Genomic DNA, 8,053 nt, shown 5'->3' on the forward strand with positions numbered 1-8,053 from the left:
GGTCGACCCACAGCCGCTTCGCTGCCCTGCTGAACATGTGAAGCAGAAACATCCATCCTTATAGGACTTTTGGTTTGATGTTTTGACAGTTTTCAGTGGTTATGAGGATCTTTATGAGAGAGAAAGATGGTAATCATTGTTTAGGTAGGGCCTACACGAAACCACGTCTTTATTAATTTACTTTAGTAAACTACAGGACAGCGTCTTTCAAAACATGACCTGCGCAGAAGAGAAAATGAATGCATCGTTGTACCCAGCACTTGTGGAAATGCTTCTCTGTCCCCAGCACATTTAAACCAAACTCCACCAAACTTCGGCCCATGTTTAATGTTGAACCCTACTGGTACTGGCCATCACTGCCAAAATAAGGAATATAGCTAATTATCCTTTAATGAGTGATGTAAACTGTTGTGATGGAGAGCAGGAGGCGACAGAACTGAGCTTTAACCTGCTAATGTGTCTATATGCATCACACACAAACAGGACTTAATTATGTTGTGCTGTTGTGGATAGACGCTATTATTAAAACAATAATTCAGAGTCTGGTGTACGTGTAAGTGCCCCCGTGCTTGTGTGGAGAAGGGCGTTAGAGTGCTACAGGCGGAGCGCGGGGGGAGGAAAGGCATTCCCTTTGGAGGGCCCATTAAGTCTGATTACAAGTGATTGCCGTCTGTCGGAGAGAGAGATGGCCAGCCCTGTCCTGCCACTGAATTAATGACATAAACAAATGCTTTCCCTTCTCACTCTCATTAGAATCCGACCACCTCCTGTTTGTTTGGTTTCTCCTTCCGCTGAGATCTCATCATGACCCGAAAATAACTTCAAATGATTTTTCGGGCTAAACACCAGGCTTGAGTCCAACCCGAGCCTTTCTGCATCCCTGCACATGTTTTTTTTTGTCACTGTTGTTTTATTTATGGCCGTATGCCTTGGGGGGGGGGCTGGCTGACACACAAAAAGATATATTAACTCATTGAGAGCCCCAAGGTCCAAAAGGAAAAGAAAATAACAGATAAACAGATACTGGGATTTCTTACTGCAGCTCAGTTGTGACAGAGTGGTTCATTCACAGCCCGGCGCCAAAGGGGCGTCACCAATGGGCGCCGCTCAAATGTCTCTGGGCGCAAGTGGATAGACCAATCAGAGCGATGACGGAGATGACGTATGTTGCATGTTGCAGAACTATCGTCATCGTGTAAAGCCCGCCTCAACGGTTGGGATTGGTGCCTTTTTGAGGGTGGCTGTGGCTCAGTGGTAGAGCGGTTGCCTGCCAATCGGAAGGTTGGTGGTTCGATCCCCGCCCCTGCAGTCATTGTCGGAAAAAAAAAAAAAAAAAAAAAAAAAAAAAAAAAAAAAAAAAAAAAAAAAAAAAAAAAAAAAAAAAAAAAAAAAAAAAAAAAGAAAAAAACAAAACCAAAAAAAAAAAAAAAAAAAAAAAAAAAAAAAAAAAAAAAGGTGGGAATAGTGTCCTTGGGCAAGATTGTGTAATGTGTGAGTGTTTATTGATGAGCAGGTGGCACCTTGTCGGCAGCCCCGGCCACAGTGTATGAATGTGTTTGAATGGTGAATGTTTCCTGTAGATGTAAAAGCGCTTTGAGCAGTTGTTAAGACTGGAAAAGCGCTATATAAATACAGCACATTTACATTTACATCTTTGGAAAAATTGAAATGGTGCTCAAATGGGCTGTCGGCCAGACTGACCCGCAGAGCAAATCTCTCATTTGCCGGGAGTTGGTCTAGGTTTTCCCAGGCGAGCGCTGCGTAGGAGGGAGGGTGTTCTTTGGCAACTACCAGAGGTTACTTTGTCACTTGTGTTGTCTTCCCGTCCATCATGGACTTGTCTTTTTTTCAGCATTTTTGTCACTTTCTTCAACACTTTTTTTTTATTCACGGTCAATAATCCAAATTTAAATGACTTCACATTTTTGAGTTGATTGAATCACATTTCATGTCAAAGTTATTTAGTCTGGAGACATTTGCTTTTTTTTCAAATGCTATAAAATTGACGCCCAAAATTCTACACAAGTAATCATTACTTTGTATGGCTTCCATGCATTGCACATGCATGCGTCCATTTATTTTTTGGCAATTTGGTAAGAGAGACTCACATTTCTGATGTAAAAAAAACTGTGAAAAACAGGTCAAATTTGACCCGAGGACAACACGAGAGTAAAAGCTGCTGTGGAAGTTGCTATGTTGAGGGTAGTGTTGCAAATAGGTCACATTCCCCAGATATTGTGGTATGACTACATCCTGCACAACAAAAGGCAGAATGGTGTCTGTGCTTCGCTGTGACATCTATTTCCTCTGCTGACTTGTGATTTTAAAGAGCCAACGAAAACATAGACAGATATCTGGGTTGCAGGTGCTTTTTAATGTGAGAGGCTTTGAAACTTTAAAATGCCTCGGTTCAATTTTTAATACAATGGCAACACGTGTGTGAATGTTTCTAGGCTTCTTGAGGACATAGCGGTTTTTATAGCTGGACTGTGATTTTTACCTCACTTGTTCATTTGTGTGTGTGTGTGTGTGTCTGTGTGTGTGTGTGTGTGTGTGTGTGTGTGTGTGTGTCTCTGTGTGTGTGTCTGTGTGTAGGTGTTTCTCCCAGGGAGCTCAGCAGCTCCTCAGCACTGCCTGGAGTCTGACTTCACCACTTCCTCAGGTAAGACCTTCATGTTGCTTAATTCCACACAGCCAGAGTCCTGCAGCGCACACACACACACACACACACACACACACACACACACAGAAAATCAGTGTTTCTAGCAGTTGTGAGTTGTGATGCAAACGTAATGAAGTTTAAATCTTGATACTGATCCAGACTACATCATTATGTGCCAGATTGCTGATCAGTGTGTGTGTTCTGTTTCTTGTCTTTGGGTTTGACAGCTGCCAACTGTGCATATTTTCCATGGGGAGGGGGTGTCAAAAGGCAGGGTGTTGTGGTAATATCTGCAAAAGAGATATTTTATTTTTAAACAGTTTATAGACTTTCATGAAGTGTTTCCGAAGTTTGACAGTCTTACCTCAAGATCCATTTAGTGCAGAGGTGCCCATTCTTTCATATGTATCTGGGTCACAATGTTGTCAGCAGAGAAGTATATCAGAGCCTCCGAATCCACATGATTTTACATGAATCAGTCGCTGAGTCAGACCCAAAGGAAACACAGGAAGTAGTCCAGTAGGCAGTTAGTGACAGGAGTCACAGTGGCCACACATCTGGGAAATACAGCATATTAAATAAACCACAACGTCCCTTTTTAAGGGCACGTATGCACTATAGATTGTAAAATTAGTGGATGTAGCAGCTGCGACCTCACCCATTGGGTAGCAGACTGCCGCTTTGAAGCCTCAAGTTTTGCAAAATGGCCGTCACCATCTTGGTTTTGTTAGAACTGGCGTTGTTTATGATTGCTAAGCGCTGCGCTAAGCTAAATGCTAAAGGGGAAAAGTTGAAGATTTTCAACGCTTCAGGAGTAAGTCATCGGGCAGAGATTAACCAGCGGGAAAAAGCCGACTTCCATTTACTTGCACCAATCATCTGCATCAGAAACCGAAAGAGAAAAAAAGATTGGCAAACCCTCTCTAAAGTTACCAGCTAACGCAAGCAGTAGCTAGTTAGCTTGGTCCACTGAACGCTGAACGACATTTCTAGACGACCAAAGTTGAATTAAAATGAATTGAAATTTTAAGATGAGACAAGTTCAGGTCTATTTTAATGTAGACAGTACCATAGACTATTCATTTGGAGCCAGTGCAGTATCCCCCTGCTGGACATTAGACAGAACGCAGCTTTAGGACACTTCTGCATTGGCGCCACTTTCCAGACCCGGAAGCTTCATCCATTATTTTTACAGTCTACACCAGGGGTGTCAAACTCATTTAAGCTGACGGGCCACAAACCCCTTCTGAGTTTGATCTCCAGTGGGCCGGACCAGTGAACCTTTCCAGAAAGATCTGGAACTGTATCTGCCGCAGAGTGTACTGTCAGCTTGATGTTGCTTCTGCTACGACGGCGTTCTAAGGCCGTTGTAGGAAGAAAAAAATAGATTAAAGATTAAAGTTGTAAAAAAAAGAACTCTCATATTCTCAGAGATTAAATGTGGTAATTAGCGGAATTACTTCTCTGCAATTTTCCCACATTGTAAAGTCATCCAGTGGGCCGGGTTGGACCCTTTGGTGGGCTGGTTCTGACCCGGGCCGTATGTTTGGCCCCCCGGTCCATAGTAAGCACACTGAACCTGATCAAATCCAAATTGTCCTATAACAGTTTTATATCAAGTCTTGGTTATTTAGCTGTAACCGTCAGTACATAGATAAGATCTATGTATATGATGACGTAGCATACTGTAAAATAATAATGATATATTATTTGAGACCAAAGTGGTTTTAACAACAAATATGTTCCTTAATGTTGTTAGACTTCCAATCACAGGGCTACCTCGCTAGCAGTATGTCATGAATGTCGTCTATAAAAAGCACAAAATCAACAAGCTCACTGTGACTGATTCAATGTCTGCTTATTAAAAAGAAATGAAACATAATCCACCTTAAAAAAAAAAAGAGAACATTATACAGAAAAAACTTAATATTTTTACAGTAGTAGGTAGTAGTCGGGTCACAATTATGGACATTATATGTAAATGTGCAACCCAAATGTTATTTGAATTGTTATGCCAAAAAAAGAAATCTGTAAAATTACAGTGTTTTGCTGCAAAACCTTGAATGAATATGATTGTAAATGTTTTGGCATGTATTTGAATTTGGGTGTTTTACATTAATATTACAGTTTTGGTTTGCCAGCTGCTGCTGCCAGTCATTTGATGGTTTTTCTTTACAGGTTTTTATTTTCCTATAGTGCGAGGAAATTGTTGTGACCATTAAATAACGCAGCTGCCACATTTACTGCACAGGCTTGTGTTGCTCTAAATCTCGACAAAAGAAGCATTGTAGAGCGTATACTGCAGCCAGGGACAGAAACGTTCCGGCTTGTTAAAATGAAGACTGAGATGTCAGAGTGATAACAAAAAGGATTCCGTCTGCACACATAAAATGGGAAAAATGTGTTGGAGCTAAAATGTCATGATAATAAAATCATTCAGGAGGATGCAGGCGACTGTGTTTCAGCTGTCAGCCATTTATCAGGACAGTGTTTTCACTGCAGGCTGCTACAGCACTGCATGGGTTATTGGTTATACTACCGATTAGGGCAAGGGGAAGTCCACTACGTAAGTCTCCCGGCATTGGTCCGCTGCCGACGGAAATTCCGCCGTTTGTCCTTCTTTTCAGCCGGTAGTCCGTCCCTGTCCTCTGTCTCTGTGTTGGCGTTCTAACCTCTGGTGGAGCTGTCTGGATTTACCCTGCAGAGATCTGAGGACCAAGTAACCATAGTCCTTAGATTTCTACAGGGTAAATCCAGACAGCTAGCTAGACTATCTGTCCAATCTGAGGACTATGGTTACCTGGTCCTCAGATCTCTGCAGGTAAATCCAGACAGCTAGCTAAGCTATCTGTCCAATCTGAGGACATGGTTACCGTCCTCAGATCTCTGCAGGGTAAATCCAGACAGCTAGCTAGACTATCTGTCCAATCTGAGGACTATGGTTACCTGGTCCTCAGATCTCTGCAGGGTAAATCCAGACAGCTAGCTAGACTATCTGTCCAATCTGAGGACTATGGTTACCTGGTCCTCAGGTCTCTGCAGGGTAAATCCAGACAGCTAGCTAGACTATCTGTCCAATCTGAGGACTATGGTTACCTGGTCCTCAGATCTCTGCAGGGTAAATCCAGACAGCTAGCTAGACTCTCTGTCCAATCTGAGGACTATGGTTACCTGGTCTTCACGTTTTCCTCCCATCCTGAAGGCTGTGTGGACTAGCCAGACCTGATCTGGCAAAGCGAGACTAGGGCTGAGGTTTTTGTTTTTGTCCCGATTCTATTTCATCATGAAACATTTCTAAAAACATTGAGTCTGACATTTGTTTCCTGTGTATAGAAGAACATAACACGGATCCTCTGCTTTCAGTCTGTTTTGATGTTCAGGGATCAGATGTAGTCGTCAGCAGTTCCATATTAAAAGAAAATATCTAGGTGAATTATCAGTAAAAAACTGTGTTTTTCCTGCAATTTTTGCCACCCCCCAACGACGCTAAAATGACAAGAATTAAGAACAATAATAGCACTTCAAATCCTCTGACTGTATTTTTAGAGCAAGTTACCGACCAGCAGAACAACTGAATTAGGAACATTAAGCTCAATTTTATCTTCAGGCTGTGCCCAACACTCCCAGTGATTTTAACGGTGGTATCTTAATTTAATTTTTTTTTTTAAGCCGTTTTTGATTGGGGTTTTTATTTACTCAATCATAAAGAAGCAGCTTCTGGTATCCCTTTAACCACCGGTGCTCATGGAAGGGAATATAATTCACAAAATAGAAGAAGAAGAACCAAAAAAAGTCATGAAAAGGCCGGGTACTCAAGGTTGGTAACAAAAAATGATTCAAGTTATAAATAGGGCGAGACACTTAAAAATACACTGTTGGCTGGAGCCTTCCCCAGGGTGTAGCAACACAGGGAATGTCAGAGGGATTTTAGCTTGCAGGTGTGTAGGTGAGAGTGTGATATGCTCACCCTGGCCTCCAGGGGCATCAACAACGACAGTGGCCCAACTACTGCATTTGGTACCAGGTGTTGTGTATTGTGTGTGTGGGTGGTGTTATGCCCCTGGAGGCCAGGGGGAGCATATAATAACCTTCAGTGCCTGGACTTGATTTTTTTATGACTTTTTTAATCATAATTCTTCAGACATTTTCATCAAATCGACACAGGCACAATGCCTTTACTGTACGCCGACCGGTCATGCTTCCTGTTGTGTGTAGTTCCCCCACCCAAAGGCTCATTCTGAGAACACCCTGAAAAACAAAATAAAACATGAATTCAAGGGAAAATAATCATCGCAACAAATCCAGATGCACACAAGAATGGATTTCTTTTCCCATCCCTACTGCCGATGCATTATTTGGACATGCTCAGCTCTCGGTCTCCAGTGGGGGATCAAGCTCATGACTCTGCACAGTGTAACAGGAACACAGATAGCTCCTGTGTATCAGCTACCCTTTATGACACTAGCCTGTGTGTGTGTGTGTGTGTGTGTGTGTGTGTGTTTTTCCCCGCAGCTAGAGAACTAAATGTAATATGATAAGTGCACCGGAGACTCTGACACAAAGTCATTCGGTTGATTCTTCTATCAGCTTGAATTCTTTAATGAAAACACCATCTGCTGTCCTTTTTATTCTTGATACCAGTCGCCATGATGACAAGCCTGTATCACGTTGCAGTGTGATGCAGCTTCGTAAATTAAGTATTAGAGAGCTCCAGGAATAATGGCCAGCGGATCAAGATCGACTTTTATCTGAATGCCACATCAAATAAGATGCATATTGGTTGTTGTTTGTTGACTCCTGATGCGAGCAGAGGTTGGGCACAATGACTTTACCAGTTAAGGGCTGGTAATTAGACCTCAGATGAGGAACTGATGCCCTTTGTGGACTTTTGAAAACATCTATAGCTGGGGTCTTCATTGTGTTTTAAATCAAGGATCCCTTGGCTGAGACCCCCGACTACATACATTGAATAAAAGTAAAGTGGCTTTATGTAACTCTGAGTTTGTGTTGATTCCAGCGGCTGCTTTGGACTATAGCGGTAGTGTTTTTAATACACCTGTTGTAAAGGTATTTCCTTTAGGGCGCTGTATTACCCACAGTAGATTACTGAGTTAGCGTTGAGTTAGCATATTGTTGCCATGAATGTTTTGCTCAGACAGAAAATTGACAATTATTAACAGTAAGAGAATAAGTTACCAACACATCTTTACATTTTAAGTGTTGCGTACAGTAACTTAGCCTACTTTGGATTAGGGCTGAATGATTAATTGCATTTGCAATAATATCACAATATAATAATAGTAATACATTTATTTATAGAGCGCTTTCCATCAAAGTGCTTTACAGCAAGAATACATTCTAAATGCAAACAGTACAAAAATTTAAAAACGA

At 41.8% G+C, this 8,053-nt stretch overlaps 1 protein-coding gene across 5 annotated transcripts in view; it reads left to right on the forward strand.

Annotated features, from left to right (window-relative positions):
- The window catches only part of thrb (thyroid hormone receptor beta), a 119,527-nt gene that overhangs the window by 66,248 nt on the left and 45,226 nt on the right, over window positions 1–8,053 (forward strand). For 3 of the 5 annotated variants that reach the window (XM_032522381.1, XM_032522383.1, XM_032522385.1), the window contains exon 2: window positions 2,596–2,662. The exons of the other annotated variants lie outside the window; for them this stretch is intronic. The gene's annotated coding sequence lies outside the window, so the exon portion shown is untranslated. The remainder of the gene's footprint in view (window positions 1–2,595; window positions 2,663–8,053) is intronic. 5 annotated transcript variants of the gene reach the window in all.

The sequence above is a fragment of the Etheostoma spectabile genome, chromosome 8 (genome assembly GCF_008692095.1).
Source record: "Etheostoma spectabile isolate EspeVRDwgs_2016 chromosome 8, UIUC_Espe_1.0, whole genome shotgun sequence".
Classification (NCBI taxonomy): Eukaryota; Metazoa; Chordata; class Actinopteri; order Perciformes; family Percidae; genus Etheostoma; species Etheostoma spectabile.